The 19070-nt window shown below is 49.4% G+C and overlaps 1 long non-coding RNA gene across 1 annotated transcript; it reads right to left on the bottom strand.

Annotated features, from left to right (window-relative positions):
• Window positions 1-15971: 15971 nt before the first annotated feature.
• LOC124234255 (uncharacterized) lies at window positions 15972-17878 on the bottom strand. Its single transcript, XR_006887261.1, has 3 exons — window positions 17767-17878; window positions 16176-16278; window positions 15972-16056 (listed from the first exon to the last, which is right to left on the bottom strand). It is a non-coding gene; the product is annotated as an uncharacterized LOC124234255 (long non-coding RNA).
• Window positions 17879-19070: the final 1192 nt, after the last annotated feature.

The following is a 19070-nucleotide window of genomic DNA, read 5'->3' on the forward strand; positions in this document are numbered from 1 at the left end:
ACTTTGCTTCAACGACCCAGGGTTTCGCTGGTTTGCAACCTGGTTGTGGACCTAGCACAGCTCATCAAGCCATGCTGTGGTGGCGTCCCACATAGCAGAAATAGAAGGACCTACAACTAGAATATATAACCATGTACTGGGAGGCTTTGGGGAGGAGAAGAAGGAGAAAAAGAAAAAAGATTGGCAACAGATGTTAGCTCAGGGCCAATTTTTAAGGAAAAAAAAAAGAATGGCTAAACCGATATATCCTGGATTGACCTCAGATCTGCAAGGTAATCCCTTTGCTTCTGAAATATCTTTGGCTGAGTTTTCTCTCATTCTATTGACAAAATATGGGCTGACTCTCAGGTTTTCTGAGGCTAAAGAATATTTCTTAAAGAAATACTTTTCCCCCAGATGATAAAGGGGCATGGCAGGAGCATAGGACCCTGAAATTCTGCATTTTGTAGATTGTAGTTGAACTAGCGTGGGCTTTCAAACCCCACAGACATGCATTGAATTCTACCATTTGCAGGTTGTTTGACCTTGGGTATAGCATGTAGACCCTTAGAATTCTCTTTCCTTACCTGTTGGGTAAATAATAGTCACCCAATAAATATATGTTACTTAGGATTAAGTTTGGCTAGGAAAGAAGAAAAACAATAATCAAGGTTGAAGTTTGTGTCCTTCAAAGTCCAACGGTAGCTGGTCTAGGACCGGCATGTCATCCATGATGTCGTGAAATCCAGGATCTTTGTATCTTGTTGCTCCACTATGTATGGTCGTTCTGGTCAAAGACAGATGCCCTAACTCGAGAATATTTGCTGAAAAGCAAAAGTTGGGCTTGGACTATGTATCAGTTAGGATTCTACCAGAAAAACAGAAGCAGAAGGCTGTGAATGTGTATATGTACACATGTATGTATTTCAAGGAATTGGCTTCTGCAATTGTGGATCTGGCCGAGTGAGTCTGAAATCTCGTGGGCAGGCCAGCTGGCTGGAAACTCTGGGGCAGGAGCGGACACTGCAGTCCACAGGCAGAATTTCTTCTCCCTCAGTTTGGCTCCTAAGATCTTTCACCTAACTGGAAGAGGCCCATGCAGATTATTAAGGATCATCTCCTTACATAAAGAGAACTGATTATAGATATTCATGACATCTGTGGAATACCTTCAGAGCGACACCTAGGTTAGTGTTTGAATAACTGCCAAGAGGACATAAATGTGGCCATCACAGGCCAGAAGTCTAAGAATGATTTCCCACAAGTTGCTCTCCTGCAGAGGTCCATGGAAAACAGCTACAGCTGAGCACTCCAGGAAGCAAATCGGGTCCCTTCTGCCACCCCACAGAAACCACATCTGCAAGGCTGGGACGTTGAGACCTGGTTTGCCGGGGGAGGGACAAGTGCTCCCCAAGCATGAATCTGAGCTGCTGGGTCAAGGCTGGACCCCTCCTGCTGTTGGATCTCAACTCCTAGTCTCACCAGGAAATGCAACTCAAAACCCCTCTAAGGGTGGGGATCCCTCTCCTGCGGTCTGATGCCAGCCCTGCTAGCCCTCTGTGTCCTGCCACAAAACAATGCGTCCAACAGGTGACCCATGTGTCCACTTCTGCATCTGACTCCATGAGTTTTCTCCAATAAACGCCTCCCAGCAGACGCTGTGTGTGTACAGTCGGGCCATGTGTCCTTGGTTGAGTGACATCTGCAATCCAGCTGGTGCTAATGAGGAAAGGATAAAGAGGAAGAAGACAGAAAGCATATGAGAAATGTGCTTACTTCACATTCACCGCACCTACCAGCAGCAAGTTGGAAGAATGGAGTCATCTCCCTCTTATTAGGAAGAAGGAGTGGGAAAAGAAATTGGAGGTAACGATCAGCTTCTGTCAGCAGGGCCACCACCAGCACACAGGGGCCCTTTGTGACGATTGGAAAACCTGTTCTGGGCAGACAAAGCCCTTGGGCAAATGATTCGCTACAACGTGCCCTTCCCCCAGGGTGACACACCCTGTGCCAGGGTGCCGGACTTGGTGATGGGACCATGGGCTCCATGTCAGCTTCCACTGGCCCCTCAGCCACTGGCCTTTCTGCCGTGCCCAGTCTGCTCAACCACACACTGAAGCGCTGTCTGTCACAGAATGCTTGTCCTTTCCCCTAGCCTGAGTAATTTGTTGATAGAAGTAAATGCATCAAAGTCCTTTCAGAAACTGGAATGGACACGGAGGTCAATGCTGGAAGTCCTTTGTAACAAGTATGTTACGCCTTATGTTCTCTGCCAGGGGATAGAATGCCGTTGGAAGGCAGAATCCTGCGTCTGGCCTCCTTGGAGATGAGAAACACTCTCTCCTGTACAGGGGCCTCAATAGCAATCCTCGAGGGGTTTTGAATGTGGTACTTACTTGGTGAAGATGCTGAGAGGATTTGATGACCGTGATCGCAGCCATGCTTCTTAAAGACAGCCAAATGCCACGTACTTTACATATTTCATATATAGTGAGCTGTCAGGGATACAAATTGAGGATGTTCAGTTTCCAGTTTCTTCTCACAAGGGAACTGCATGGGACTTTGGATTCTGGAAGCTTCCTGTCACGCTGAGAATAAAACCCAGGCTCCTCACCAGGTCCGCAAGGCTCTGCGCCATCATCCCGCCAGCTTCTCTAGCTTCACGGCTCAACTCTCCCCTCGCCTTCCCTCCTTCTGTTCCTCAAACCCATGGCCTTTTCTAGGTTCAGACCTTTGCACCGGCGGTTCCCACTGCCCGGGGCCCTTTGCCTCCAGATCTTCACAAAGAGGGCTTGTTTTTGTCCTCCGGGTTTCGGTGAGGCCCTCCCTGACCTCCTCTGATTGTGCCTTCTTGCACAAGCCCACACCCCACTGCTGTTGTCTTCATGGCCCTATCACTGTAGTCTCATCTTTTAAATACTTGTTTTTCATCATCATGATTCTTGTTGCAACCTCCATGAAGGACAGTCCTGGCACCTGCAGGTTGACTCGTAAGGGTGTTTTTACTTGTGAATGACCCAGGTTTGGAAAGTCTAGACTTCAGGCAGAGCTGCATCCAGGGTCTTCATGACTTGGTTCCATCTCTCAGCTTTATTTCCTGTCTGTAGGCTTCAATCTAGGGCGGGCTCATTTTATGTCATATCAAGATAGTTGACAAAGCAAAACTCTACAGTTGATCTCTCAACTTCAGTACCACTGACGTTTTTGACCAAATAATTCTTTGCTGTGGGGGCGGTCCGGTGCATTGCAGGATGTTCAGTACCATCCCTGGCCTCTACCCGCTGGATGCCAGTAGCACGCTTCTCGATATGACAGCCAAAAAGGTCTCCATTCATTACCATGAGGATATTTATCCCAGGAGGAGCAAAATCACCACCAGTTAAGAATTACTGACTTACATCATGGCCTTGAAACCACTCCAATGGAAAAAGCATTTCTTTTTCCCAATAGTTCCAAGAAGAGTCTTGGAATTGAAATTGTTTCTCTCCCTGACTTTGGTCACATGCCCATCCTTGAACCCATCATTGTAGCCAAAGAAATGGAAGCACTGACTGTCCAGTCTGAGTTAGGTACCCTCGAATTAGGGTAGAATTAGGATTGCTTCAGTCTCACTCCAATCTTTGATGGTTAGGCAGGAGTTGTTACCCAAAGAGAATGGAGGAATTATGACCACAAGGGAAGAATTATCACGCTGGTCTGGAGGAAGTCTCTTCTAAAGAGTCCTCATTGCTCATCTCACACGTGCAGTGGTCTGCACTGGGCCCACGTCATCCAATGCCGTGGTAGTCTTCATGTTCTGAGAAAATACAGATATTTCAGTATTTTAATCCATAGAGCAGAGATCCTTAACTGGGGCTGGGTACTCTCTAAGTTGCAAAATTTTTTGCATTTGTGAATTTTTCTGGGGAGATGGCCCATTCCTTTCATCAATTCTCCAACGTTATCATCACCCTAAAATAATAAAAGCAACATCTCAAGAGATTTACCTCCTAGTTTCAAGCCTTTTAAAAATGATGAACCAAGTACAGACCTATGAAGAGCCATTTGTGCTTTACTGAATAGTCCCCTGAACGCATACCCTAAATCTGTTGATTTGGGCCCAAATAACAGTTCTTTTATGTTAAACTAACTACACACTTGTACATAATGGAATTACAAGTTTAGATAAACCCCAAAGTTCTCTGTGAATATATTAATAAAAGTTCTCAAATTTCTCTAGTGAAGCCAAGAAATGAAAACTAAATGACACTAACCTTAAGGTTTTTGACTCTCCCCTCACCGGGAGCTCCAGAAGGTGTGATTTCATGCAGAGGGCACCATTCAGGGAGGTAATGAGCACCTGCGATCCTGCTTCTGTTCAGAAAGGCTAGAGAACTCCAGGGAGGGAGTGGGTCACAGCTGTGGCAGGACCCAAGTCAACACAGCTTCCTTTCGAGACACAGGACGGCCCCGTAGTACCGTCCATGACATGGAGGTCACAGTGGGGTCAGATGCCAACGTGCCGCTGGTTTGCATTATGATTTTGAACTCTTGTGCCCACTTGGGCCTGCTCTGTGATACCTTTGGTATCTCTTGGTGAGTGTTTTACACACGGATGTGGTTGGCTTCAGAGGGCATGAGGGAGACAGCGTGAGGGACTAGGGTAAAGTCAACACCTGCCCTTTACACTGGCAGGACCAATTCTGTGCCTTCTCCTCTGAGGAAGACCTCTCTCTGTATATCTAAGGACTTGCATTAAAGAGAGTTTAAGTAGGTTTCCCAACACCTCTGTGTCTTTGACAATTATGCCAACATCCCTGTCACTGAATCATGTGGCTTTGTTTCTTCTTTCCCAGCCTCCCAAGATATCCCCTTGTCTTCTTTCTCCCCTCTTCCCTCAGTCCCCCACTCCATCCACTTCCTGGTTCATCTCTCATCCCAGGGATGCGCTGGAGATACGTGGACATCCAGAGTTCCTTTCTGACCCAGTTACTCCAGGAACAACCAGACACACTTTTCCTTATATTTCTTGAGTGTTCCAGACACTGTGGAAGGGATGGAGGTGCTGAAGGACTTGAGGTCCCCCTGAGGTTGAAAGCAGCTGTGGGGGAGTAACCAGGCAGAAGTGCAGAAGGGGAGGAAGGGAGGGGCAGCTTTCCCATCTTAGAAGCATTGCTCAGACGGTTTGGTGGGGAAGGATCTGGGTGGGGGGAGATACTGAGTGCATGGTGATGGGAGCAGCTCGTAGGTTTGCAGACTAACTGTCCTGGAGTGCTGGATGGAAGCGAGGCCGTTGCCCTGAGGACAGGACTTGCTGGTGGATGTTCTGGCCAGAATATTGGGAGGTAACAATGAACTTGAGGGCAGAGGAGGCTGACACAGAGGGAGAGGAATGTTGGGCAAATTTCATGCCTTTCACAATAAAATAAAATTTCTGTGACAAAAGCAGTCTCCTAGAGGGAGGAGCTGGCATGAGGCTGGGTCACAATTGCCAAATTGGAGTTGGGCAAGATGAAGCTACCTTTAGGTCAGAATGGGGCCAGGTGACTAAGGGGTTGAGCCAGGACAGGGAAAGGCTACTCATCATCAGTTGTAGAGAGTTAAATCTTGGTGTACATGAGAACTAGTCCACTAAGAGTGAATCCAGAGAGATGCTTCCAAGCAGAGGATGGCGACCAAGGATGCAAGTGATGGGAAGGTAAGGCTTCTAGGTAAGGGAGGACCAGAGTGCTGGGGATGAGCCCAGGAAGGCTGGTGAGTCCTTTGGCTGCCACCTCCTCAATGGGCCATGCTGTCTCACCCTCCTCGTCTTTACACACATGCTCCCTCCCCTTGAAGCACCCCTGCCCATAGCACCACCTACTTGGTGCTCACTCATCCTTCAAGGACCGTCTCAGATCTCCACCTCACTCATTTCAGAGTGCCCCAGCTTCAGTCTTCAGAACTCTTATCTTCCACCCCCTCTCTCCGGTTGATCCCTTAAAGCCTCATGACTTTAAGTACCATCTGTATATACTTAGGCTGTAAATGCAAAGAGATGACTCCCAAGTTGTAGCTATAGTGGACATCTCCCATGGGCTCCAGTGTCTACTTGGATCTCTAACGAGAGTCCAAAGTTAACATGTCCCGGACAAAATCAAACTCTCTCTCGTGCCATACGTCAATTCAAATCTGGTTGGCTCTACCTTACAGAAAATGTGCAGAGTCAGCTCACTTTGCATCACTTCCACCTCTGCAGTCTAACACCTCCGCCGGCCCTGTGTCGGGCAGCTCTGCTGATTAACTAACATCCCCAAACCTCGGAGCCTTCTGACAACCATCTGCTTTTCATCCTGCTTCGTGTCAGCGGCTGTGTTCAGTTCTTGTGGCTTTGCTCTATGTGTGTTCTAGTTGTAGGACATAGGCTGAAGAAGAACCCCTATTTCTCCCTATTTGGGATGTCCGTTCTTACAGAAGAGGAGACAAGAGCAAGAGGCAACCAGGCGATGCTCCTTAAACTTCTGCTCAGCTGTGGCCTCTGCTCAAGTCCCTCGAGCCAAAGCAAGTCACGTGGTCAAGTGCACAGTCCACACGGTGGAGGAGCATACTCTGCATGAGGGAGGCAGGCAAGGCCCAGGATGCAAGCTCTTGTGACCATAAAGGGACAGTAACACAATCTATGTTACCCTCTAACTTGTCTTCCAGTTTCTGCTCTCCCACCTGCTCCCCAATTCCCTTCTCAACACAGCAGCTAGAACAATCCTTCTAAAACCTTCATCTGATCATATTACTCTTCTGTTCAAATCCCCCAGTGGTGCCTGGTCCACTCAGGCTAAGTGTAAAAGCCAAAATCCTCCTAGAGATCACAACATCTTGGCCAGACTCTGACCACTTTTGCCACCTCGTCCCCTATGATTGCTGCTCGCTCACTCCACTCCAGGCACACTGACCACCTTGTTGATCCTCAAAACCCATTCCTGCCTCAGGGCCTTTGCACTTTCTGTTCTCTGGGGGCACAGCTCTAATATCACCACCTTTGGGTCCACCCCGCTGAAAATTGCAACCCCACGGGGCACCGGTGCCCACATCCTGCTTCGTTATTTCCTCCATCGCACCTCTCACCACCATCACATTGACTCGTTGGTGTGTTTAAGGAGTCTCCCTCACCAGGAAGAAAGTTCGTCTGGGGCGAGGACTCTGGCCTGTTTAGAGCCGTCCTCACACGGCCCAGAATAGGCCCTGCAGCACGTTCCTCCCCTTTGGCTCCACTCTCCACCCCCACGAGATTTTGGTTTCTCCAGAGCCTTGGCTTCCCCTTCACTTTCATTTCCACCGTCCTTTCCTCCTCGGGAGTCCCTGTCCTGGTCCAGGGCCTGCGTGTGTCGGCAGTGATGAGAGGGAGCCGGCGCTGGAGCACTCGGGGAGGAAAGGGAGGCCAGCAGAGGGAAGCTGGAAGGGGCGCCGGGGCTCAGGCAGCAGAGCTTCTCCAGGTGAGGCCTGGCCGGGGCCGAGCACACGGAGGGCAGGCCGGCTCCGGGATGGGCGACCTGTGGGATGGACGGGAGCAGCGCCCTGGCTCTCAGCTCCAGGACAGGGACCAGATCTGAGTTGAGCACTGGGAGGGCCACCGGCGGGGACGCTGACTGGACCCACGGGCTGCTCAGGCCGCGGTGAGGTCTGACCACTGCCCAGAGCCAGGTGCGACTCACACCCGATCCCACAGGGTCAGCACGTTTAGACATGACCTCTCCTTTGCTTGATTCTCTGTTTCATTCTTTTCATCTTAATTTTTGAGTGAGTAACAAGTTCTCATGGTTCAAAATTGTGAAAATACAAAATAGCTCACCGGGAAAAGCCTTATTCTCTCTTCTCAGGGCCCCCTCAACAGAGAACGACTATTGTTCCATTCTTGTGTATCTTTTTATGGTTTTTGTGTGTGTGTGTGTGTGAGGAAGATTGAACCTGAGCTAATACCTGTTGCCAATCTTCCTCTTTTTGCTTGAGGAGGATCATCCCTGAGCTAACATCTGTGCCCATCTTCCTCTATTTTGTATGTAGGATGCCACCACAGCATGGCTTGGTGAACGGTGTGCAAGTCTGCAACTGGGATCTGAACCTGCAAACCCCAGGCTGCCAAAGCAGAGCGTGCAAACTTAACCACTATGCCACCAGGCCGGCTCCTCTTTTGACAGTTTTTAAAATGCAAATACAAGAAAATGTGAATATAAACCCCCCGCTTCCTTCACGCTTGGTGTGAAATGTAGCAGAATACGTACCCTGCAGACTGCTGTGCATCTTGCTTTTTCCCCTTAAAAATGCCTTCAGAGACTTTCCAGGTCGGTTCAGAGGCAGCGTCCTGGTGCATTTTGGTGGCTGTGTGGTTTTCCAGCGCTTGGATATGCCACATTTTATTTGACTTTTCTCTGTTGATGGATTTTTTGGTTGTTCCCTATCTACTGATTATACTAATAACACTGCCAGGAGTCATCATGGACACATGGGGGAGAATTAGCAGAAGCCAGAGGTGGCACATGGATTCATATTCAAAAGGAGTAGTTTAAAAAACATTTAGAACAGTAGTTTCAACCCTAGATGCATATAAAATCACCTCGGAGCATCTACACACTACTAATGCCCAGACCCAGTTTCCAGAAATTCTCATTTCACTCAGGTGAGGAGGGGCCGAGGGGTTGGTCCTTTTTAAAAGTATTTTCAGGTCACCCAGTGGATGGCGAGGGCTGGGACCGAGGGTGAGGGGGCTGGGAGTGCATGGAAAGGAAAATATCTTGGGGGAGTTTGAGGGGGAGAGAGACGAGACTGGAGCGAGAAGAGAGGCTGGGACAGCTGCCAGCTATAAGGGACTTTAGCAAGATGCAGAGTAAGGACATGGTTTTGTTCCTAGTAAATTTAGCTGTGTTGTGGATTATGTGGTTCTGCCTCCCCACCTACTTGAGTGACAATTAATAAAGGCCCACTCTACTCTTCAAGGGTGTGGATTCAACTCCAGGTCTTTCGGATGCCTTCCCATGTAGGATGGGCCTGGAAGGGGAAGCCCGCTTTCATTCAGGTAAACACATATTATTTACTCATCGGCTCCCACTGGGAGGCCTATGTTATTAGCATCTTCATTTGGTGGATAAGGAAGCCGGGACTCAGAGAGGGTAAGTGGCCTGCCCAAGGTCACACAGCTCAGAAGAGCTGAGCTTTCCTGCCAGAGCAGAGCCCACTTCCTTCCTTGTAACTCTCGGGACTTGCAGACATTGGGCACTTCTTTTGTCGTTTGTTCCCCCTCATCTTTTCTGAATCCTCTCTCTGACTCCGCGTCGGCTCTCCGCCGGGTAAACCATGACTGTCAGGAGGTGCGGACTGCCAGCACTCGCTTCTTTTTCTCTCTGGGAAAGAAGCAGTGAGCCTCAGGTCGAGTTAGCAGCCCGTGTTCACCCGCCTCACCAGCAAGGTCTTCACAGCCTGGTGGGCCAGCCGCCCCGATAGGAGGACAGGGGGTAGCGTGTGGGACCCGACCCCGGGACCTTCGTCATCACCCCAACAAGGGCAGGCCAGTCAGAGAACGTGAGTGTAAGCCATCAGCCATCTCTGCTCACCCCGGGAGATGCCCATGTGGCTCCATTGTCCCCTCTCCTGGGACTGCCCACCTGCCTCCTTATCTGCGGCTGGCAGAAAAGAGGACTTTTTTAAACCAGGGCTAGCACCTTGATGAGGTGTGTTGGCCACCAGGGCCCATCAGTTTCCACGTTTCTTCCCCTCTCTGGAAGGTGGTGGGACTCGGGGAAGCCAGCGTGGTGTGGGCGGGCTCCCCCGTGAGCCTGGGCAGGGCCTGGAGAGAGATCATGGGTTTGGACCAGTGGGTACTCTCTTCTCTTGTTGAATGTCTTTGCGTGGACATGGGTGTCTGCATGTGTCCCTGTAGGTATGTGTCTGTTTGTGAGTATGTGTATGTCTCTGTGTGTCTGAGTGTATGTGGGCGTCCTCATATGTGTGGTTTCTGTATATGTGCATCTGTGTGTGTGTATGTCTGTGTGCATCTGTGTGTGCGTGTGTCCCTGTGTGTGTTTTGTGTGCTGCAATCTCAGAGCTCTAATTCCTTTGGAACATCTTTTCAGTTCACAAAGATGGAGAAAAGTTTAGAGTTGCTCCCCCTCTTTACTGGAGAAGGCCCCTCAATGTTAGAAGTATTTCTAGAACACACCATGTGGTCACCAAACCCACAGAGGCGCCGGCCCAGAGGAATTCTGGGCGGAGGAGACCGACCATGGGATCCCCTGGTGGGTTGACTCTAAAGCGCTGGGACGGATCCCCGTGGCTCCACTAGGTGGCGCTAAGGCTGCATGCGCTGCCGCTTCAGCTTGGAGCCCAGACCGGATTCCTGCCTGTTCGCTTGCCTTCTAAACGTGCATGATTTCCTTGTCAAGGCATCGCGCATCTCTCTGGAATGTCTGAGGCCAGTTGTTAGGTCATCTTCAGCGTGCTGCGGCGGGCTCCCGCATGAACCAGGGCAGGCCTTGGAGAGAGATCTGGGGATTAAATCTGTGGGCGTGCACTTCCCTTGTTAAATGTCTCTGTGTGTGTGTGTGTGTGTCTAAGTTTCGTGGGCTACAGGCTCAGAGCTCTGCTTCCCCGAAATCGTCCTTTCGGTTCACATTGATGGGGACAAGTTTGGAGGTGGTCCCCCAGGGAAGAGCCAACATTAGAAGCTCTGGGTCAGCAGATCTATGATGGCCCTGGGGCTTTGGGAGCATGAGAGTCATTGAAACCCGGAGCCTCCTGCAGATTCTGCCCTGGCTGTGACTCCCAGGACCCAGGCCCGGTCCCTTCCCTGTGCGTTAGAATCCCTCCATGCACGTGAGCTGTGTATCCTACTGCATCACAGGATACAGCTGTCAGATGCTCGAGGAAGAACCAGAGTGGGCAGGGGTATGGGCTGAGGGCTGCAGTTATGTTTCCACATGAAAACAGAGAAGAATTTTCCTTCGTGGATCCCCATGAGGAGCAGAGAGATGTGACCCCTGTTGTAACTGTGAGTTCTTCACGAAACGTGGTGTGTTCAGAATCTCAGCACCATTACACCCTGGGAAGGTTGGTTTGCTCTCTCTCCTTTGGTGGCTGATGTGACATGGAGACATCATTCCTTTGTAGTAAAACATCATTACGTTCAAAGCCAGAATCCCGCTCTCTCTCACCAATAACCTGTTTCCAGATATTTGTGTTGTGAAAGACCCATTTATAATTTCTCTCCTTTTCAGAAAGAGTTCATAAAAACGGCTCGGATCTAATAAGGAAAAGATATGCGTGTGTTTTCTTAATGGAGTAGGCAGAGGAGAAGACTCAGATTGTCAGTTGCCCTGAAATGTCCTGGTATTTTAACATACTGTCCAGTCAGTCTGTCATTTGTTCATTCACAAATCATTTATTAAAGGAGATGAAGAAGGAAACCCACATGAGTCGAGCACTTCTGGGGGGGTGCCAGGAGCTCACTCCCTGCAGGTGGGGGGTGTGTCCCGGACGATGGGGCAGTCACCACCCTGGCGGCTCACAGCTGAGTGCAGCAGCACTTCTAAAAATGAGGCCGTGGACCCCCTGCCTCCAAATCGCCGTGTCTCCGTGTTAACAACATACGTTCCTGAGTGTGGCCCAGATTACTCTGCTTTTACTGCACACACTGCAGAAACACTGCCCTGGTGTTTGGGTCACCCGGTGGGTGACCCCACAAGTCAAGTGTGATGAGTGCTGTGAGAGAGAGTAGCCTTGGAAAACCCATGGTGGCGAACAGCTCTTAACACATCACGGCCTGTTCTCAGCGCGTTAGGTGTTAACTCACTCAATGCTACAACAATCGCTCCAGGTGGTTTCTGCAATCAGCCTCGTTTCCCGAATGAGGAAACTGAGGTACAGAGAGGTTCAGTAACTTGTGCGAGGTCACACAACTGGAGGGCTGAGTGGAGGTGGGACCCCTACCCCAGCCGGCCTGGCAGTGGAGTCCAGGATCTTAACCGCTGTGCTACGCTGCCTCTGCTAAGAGGTAAGAAGGAAGGCCCTTAGTGACAGAGGGATAAACATAATCCTCTTAGAGAATCAGTTCTTTGAAGGTTTGGACTGAGTTATAAATTTAGAAACTAGGACTGCAGCTTGGAGATACTAGTCGAAGACCCAAGGAAACCAGAGAGAAAGAATGATTTGGATGGAAGAGAGGAGAACAAAGATATGCAAGACTCTGATGAAGAAATGAGGAAGAACGTTTCTGGGAGAAGTAGCGCTGGGGTTCTAATTTGAAAGGATGCTGAGAGGACCCGCGAATCCCACGAGGGACCGAGTCAACGCAGCTCCCCCAAGAGAGGGCGCTGGCATCTCCTGAAAGAGAACAGCTGTCGCTGCTTATTCTGAGGCTCCCCTGGAAGTCTTTAGGCTTCTATTTTGTTTCCATTGTTGCTTCAAAACACAGAAAACCTTAACTGGAATTCCCCACCTTGGGGAAAACACAACCCCCTAGGCTGATGTTACCCGGACCAGTCGGCTGGCCATCATCAAAGCTTCCTTAGGGCCAGCCCAGGGGCCCTTCTGCCGGGAAAAAGGACCACTATCTGCAGGTATTAAGAAAGGGAACTCACTCCTGTTGAGTGGCTCCCAGGTGAGCAGTTGCACAGACCTCTAATCCTCTCAACAAGCCTCTGCTGGATATCAGGTTATTATTTTTTCTAATCCCCAATGCGTAGCCAAGAAATCAAGACTCTGAGAGTGGGGGTAGCTCGCCAAGCTGACAGCCTGTGCGTGGTGGTGCTGGCATGGAGACCCTGATGCTGTGCCAACCGCCTGTCCGCTGTGCCGCCCTGCCCCAAGGCTGCAGCAGGTGTCCGTGCCTGTGCGCTGTGCCGCCAGGGTGCTCTGACTATTACAGAAAGAAAAGAGGGTCAGTGCCAGGGGGGAACTGATTTTCTTAGTATTTGCTTTTCTCTTGAAGGTGGAAGCCAATCCGCTGAATTGAGGGTTTCAGTTAGTTGTGTGCAGGCGACCTCTGGGGTTTTGTGTACTTCCTGCTCCGGATTGCTGGGTGAGGCCTCACCGGTAATCCACGTAGCTTACAGGAACGGAGGAGAAGGCTTTCCTTTTTAGGAAGCAGAAGACAAACGGAACACGTCTTGTGTTTCAAGGTTCTGAAATCCCCCACCCTCTGGTCCTGCTTTACATGATCGAAGCTTATATGTGGACAAAGGGAGAGAAGAAGAAAAGGTGTGTCCCGTGGCCGACTGAAATTAAGAGGCTAGGTCTAGCAATTCTCTCTCTCCCCCTCCCTTCCCCCCTCCCTCCATGCGTCCTTTCCTCCCAACCAACCATCCTCCGTTCTTCCTTCTTTCTTCCCCCCTCCCCCATTACCTTCCCTCCCATTCTAGTCTAGATTCCCTCCTCTCGTCCACCCTCCTCCCCTCCTCTTGCCCCCCCCTTCTTTCTTTACCCTGGGGGTGGGGTGGGGGAGGACTGTTTACAGCCAGCGAGGAGGCAGAGACCAGAGCTTCTCGGATTTTAGTGTGCACACAAATAAACCACTTCAGGATCTTGTTAACGTACAGACTCTGAGTCGTGGGTCTGGGGTGAGCCCGAGATTCTGCATTTTCAGCAAGCTCCCAGATGCTGCTGCTGGGTGATGGCAAGGCACCTGGGAGTGTCACAGGATCAAGTGACCTGCGCTGACTGAGCCCACCTGCTGACTAACTGTGAGGAGGACTGGCCAGCACGATCAGCTGGTGGCACCAGGACAGCCGGCCCTGTGGCACCTCAAACCAGCTGCTCTGAAATTGGCAGCTTGGCAGCTTGGGTCTCCTTTGAGCTCAACAGGCTGTTGTCTAGTTCTGGGAAGATGGTTCAAGACAAGTGGGAAGGGAGAGACAGGGAAGTGGCCGCCATCTTGTTGGGAACCCCCTCACTAGACGGTGGGGGAGAGGCAGTGTCCCTTTCAGCCTGGACACCGACTCAGCCCCACTAGCTTCAGATTCAGCCCATCTGAGAGGGCTGGACAACACTCCAGATGTGAGATTAGGGTTTCACAAAGTGTTGTGCAATGACAAAAGAAACCCCAGGCTGCATCTGCATTTCCCCAGCTGGGTCCTGGGCTGACCCCCCTCTTGACAAACTGCTCAAGTGATTTGACCTACACCGAAGTTGCAGAACCACCATCACCAAGGTCATCTCCCATTCTAGAAGTTTCTCTTCTCTGAGCTAGTCAAACTCTCTTCCCAACAGCATCTCAGGGGACTCACAGAAGGTGCTGCTGTGAGGGTGTTCGGGTTCCCTCAGACTCGTCTCCTCACTCTGGAGGAACTGGAGGCCAGGAAATTAAATCTTGGTCGCACAGCTGCCAAGTGTAGGGCCGAGACTAAGCCCACACATTTGGATTCCTAGTCTGGAGTACCTTCCTCCTAGCCACCTCCTCTTTCCCCCGCCCATGCCCCGCTGTTGCACTCACTACTCCAGCCCGCGTCTCCTGTCTCCTAGCCCCGTTTCTAATCCACCTCTGTAATCCGTTCTTCATGCTGACAGCAGACTGAACTTTCTCCCCAGATCCTTTATTTTTTCCTGCCCCCACTCACACATTTTCTGTGGTTCCCAGCTGCTACCAAAACCCGCCCAAACTCCTCTCTTCTGAACATCCTCTGTGTTTTGCCATCAAGGCATTCCCCACACGGAACTCCATTCTGCGTCTTCCAGGCAGCCACCGTGGTAGCCACTCCATTTTCCTCCATTCTGGCGCCCTCAGATTGCTCATACTTGGAAAATCGTCTACCCAGAACTCCTTAATCCTTTATTTCTTCCTGCCAAAGTCTTTCCCATCCTTCCAGGCCCAACATCAATATTCTGCCTCTCTGGGGACTTCACTGAGAAGTAACCGCTCCCTCCTCTGACTTCCCATGGTGTTCAGGGAATGACTGTGTAGCTGGAAAGCTCTTTGTATTCAGGGGTGGAGCCTCGCTCATCTCTCCATGCCCGGAACCCAGCCCAGCGCCAGGCATCCTACATGTACAGGATACCTGTTAACAGGCTGAGAGGATGAATGAATTATCGAGCAGGTGACTATGTGTGAATGACTCATCCTGACCATTTGAGCTTCATGATCGCCAGGAATTTAGCATCTCCCACTGATTAATGAAAGTAGTTAGGTAGAATTCTTGAGTCTTTACCCCAAAATATACAAGCAAACATAACATGCCCTAAGTTATCTTTCTCCAAATAAATAGAGGGTAGCAGACACATGACACCACAAAGCGTAACCGCAAAGAGACACCAGGGAGAAAAAAGAAATTCTGATGGTCAACAACTAAAATGATGTGCATTTCAGAATTGTTACCATTACTTATTGGGTTGATTCAGAGCTATGGAAACTGTTCATGCTTTTACGCTATGAACTGTAGCTGCCCAAAACCATCTTCAAGGTCAAGTCAAACAATTTAGACTTTAGTTGACAGGTAATAGACTGACCTTATTAAAAGAGCATGAAATAAATCCTTCAAGGTTCACTGTGGGCAAACATCAGAGACCTGAGCTACGTTCTCCTCTGGGGAGTGTGGGCAGCAAATCAGAGGAAGTAGATTCTCTTATTTCCTCTCAAAGTCTAGCCAGGCTCCAGAAATCAGAGCCTTCCCACCTTCCCCAAGTCATAAATGCTTGCTCCAGCTACGGAATTACCCTGATCACCGACGCATAATGGTGTTTTCTTGGCTCCAGCCTTCTCCATCGGTTGTCCACCCTGCCCGCGGTCCCCAGGTAATTCGCAGACACTGTTCCGCTTTGCCTCCTGTAACTATAGCCAGAGACACGCGGGGCAGTGAAGAGAGTCATTATTTCCATCACTGTCCAAAAACAATTTTCTTACTTAAACCACAACTCTCCGACCCTCCTCTTAGAAAACAGCCCAAACCGAGAATATGTTTTCTTAACAAACCTCAGTCAAATATCTTGGCTGGTCTGCCATTTTCTCTCAGTAGATTCCAGGAAACAGGGGTGCAGGGGTGCCTTATGAAGCCCCAACTGTGATATTCCGGATGTGAGCCTCTCATCCTGAAAAAGGGTAGCTACGGGTCAGGTGCATGGTTGTTTTTCTTTTTCTTCTTTCTCCTGGTACACACAAAAGTGTAAGTTTAGTTTTCTTTCTCTTTTCTCGTAAGAACACTATTGTTTTTAAAAAACTGTGCTCATGAATTCTTTCTCCCTCTTGGGTGCAGTTGGTGACAAACCTGGGAAACTTAGCTGCTTGTTTCTAATGCAGACAGTGGCAGAATCTTGAGGCATCTTAGCAAAGACACAGCACACTCCCTTGAGGGTTGCTGGTGCCCTGGACTGCAGAGAAGACAGAGATTTGTCTGTAGAAGTCTCCCTCTGCCCCAAAATGCCATCTCCAAATCAAGCATGGTTGTGCCCCCCAAGGTTTCATAAGCAGAGACACTTTCCCTCCTAGGATCTGGCATTATCTAGAAATCTCTCTTTCCTTCAAGCCATCAGACTATGAAATCAGGGTCTCAGTTGCCCCATTTCCTGTCCTACTCTCAAGGTGAGAGGTCTCTAGTACCCTAGGCAGCAATAAAATGCGACTCAGTCCCCTGTTCTGTCACCTTGTGAGAGGCCACACATGGGATCCACCGCTTTCTAAGACTGGTTAAATTTTGGGAGGCTCAGCAAAGAAAACTCCTAAATGGAGGCAAAGCACCACCGCTGCTTCTTTCTCAAGAAAAGACTCCTCCGGGGTCCCAGAAGGTGCTGACATGTTCCCCGGAGGACCGACTGTGAGGAAAGAGGATTCATTGCAAAGGGAATTTCTCCATCCATTGTTCACGGGGAAAAAGTTACCTTTCAGTTTCTGGGATTCTCTTCAAATAAGCTCCTTTCCCTCCCCCCTCGCCTCTTGCTGTCACTAAGCAGACTTCATAGGTGGGGCTTCCTTTAAAGGAAGCAAATGGCAAACATTGTTGTGGCTGAACAGGGACAAAACATCTTTGAGATGATGAGCAATCCTGTCTGGGAAGATATCTCAGAACCGTCCCCACGGCTCATGGCTGCTACTCTTGAAGACAGGCCACAGGATTAAACAAGTAAGGACAGGAGGTGTTGGGAGGGGATTCCTATGGTTCCATGGATCCAGGGTCTGAAACGAATAACAACCCAAGAGTGATCATCTACTATGATGGCCACTCGAGATAATCATTGCTACCATTGCTTGACTGCTGCATGTCAGGTTCTAGAACCATCTATCTCTTATGTATATTATCTCATTCAATCCTCTCAGTAACCATATTTTACAGATAGAAAAACTGAGATTTAGAAAGATGAACAAATTGTGCAAGAATGTAATCTTGCAACTCACAAATGGTAGGGCTTGGAATCTGTTATGCACCCAATTCTGTCCCCCCCCCCCCAAATTTGTATGTTGAAGTCTAACTCTCAGTGTGACTGTATGTGAAGAGAGAGTCTTGAAGGAGGTAATTAAGGTTAAATGAGGCCGTGGGGGTGGGGCCCTAACCCAATAGCATTAGTGTCCTTCTAAGAAGAGGAAGAGACACCAGGGATCTTTCTCCTTCTATGGTACACATAGAAAAGCGTCCATGTCAGGACACATTGAGAAGGCAGCTGTCTACAAGCGAGAAAGAGAGTCCTAACCAGAAACCAACTGTGGAGACACCTTGACTTTGGACTTCTGGCCTCTAGAACCATGAGAAAATAAGTTTCTGTTGTTTAAGCCATCCAACCTTTGGAATTTTGTTATGGCAGTATGAGCAGACTAATACAGAATCTGGCTCAAAATCTATGTTCTTCAGCCTCCCGCATACTCACCTGTGCCCTCGTTATGTAGATGCTTCCATGCTTGATGGGATGATCTGGTGCTGACATCCAGCTGATGAGGCATGGGAGATGCACTTGCCTCCAGAAAGAGACTTTAAGCGAGGTAATGGCCTCCACCCCTAAACATATTATGTTAAATAAATAAATATGCCAGATGGATCATAACCAAGCAGAAGGAGCTGCAATCTTGCAGGAGGATAGAACTATGTCCCTTTATAAGAATTTGATACGACCGAATATGTCACTACAGCACCTCAGTACTCTGTAGGTCCAAGTGGACTCACATTGTCCCCTGCCTCCTGCCTTAGCTCCAGAACACAGCAACCGTGGTTATCCTCCAGTGTCCCACATCTCAGTGAGTGGCACCCCTTCTGTCACTTCCGCACCAACCTGTCCCTGAGACCATCTCCCCCACGTCCCTGTGACCAATCTATAACTGAATTCTATCTTGTCTTTTAGTCTCCTACGTATCTTCAAAATACATCCACTTCTCCTGAGCTCCATTGCTGCCACCCAACTTAGATTACCGAAATAGCTGCCCATCTGGTCTACCCATAACACAGTTTTGGGTAGTTGTTAAATGTGTGGCTTTGCAGCCAGATGGCCTGGTTGGAGTTCTGGTTACTTATTCTCTCTTTGTTTTAGTTTCTTTGTGGTTAAAATGAGGATCATAATGGTACGTGTTTCGTTGCATACCTGTACTTCATGTAAACACTTATAAGTGTGCCGGGCACATAGGACATCAATCAGTGCTGGCTGTCATCAACATTGCCCATTATGGTCTCCCTCCTTCCTGTCCTTCCCTCTGCAGCCACAACAGTCATCTGAAAGCTCTCCTTAAGGGCCTTCTACGGACCCCCACTGCACTCAGGATGAAGAGAACAGTGTTTAACTCACCCACCAGGAACTATTCCATGTGGTCCCCACCCACCCCTACAGCCCCATCCCAGCACTCACTCCCCAGCTTCTCCGGGCTTTGCCTCATGCTTCCAGGCCTCGTGCTCCCTGCTGCCTTCCCCACAGGGACTTCTTTGCACTTGCATTCTCTCAGATTTAGGAATCACCTTTCCCCTTCTTTGTGAACATAACTCCTACTCATTATTTATTTTTGTTCCAGCATCGCTTCCTCAGGAGGCCATCTGTGACTCCTCTTACTTGGCTCATATCCTGGTGGGAGGTTTTATTTGTTTGGGGTTTTTTTGAGTTAAAGTCCATGACCCCCGTGTGAGTACCACGAGGAACCACGATGCCTGGCACGTAGCATGTACTCAGTATTATCTACTGTATGTGACAAC

The sequence above is a fragment of the Equus quagga genome, unplaced genomic scaffold, assembly GCF_021613505.1.
Source record: "Equus quagga isolate Etosha38 unplaced genomic scaffold, UCLA_HA_Equagga_1.0 73442_RagTag, whole genome shotgun sequence".
Lineage (NCBI taxonomy): Eukaryota > Metazoa > Chordata > Mammalia > Perissodactyla > Equidae > Equus > Equus quagga.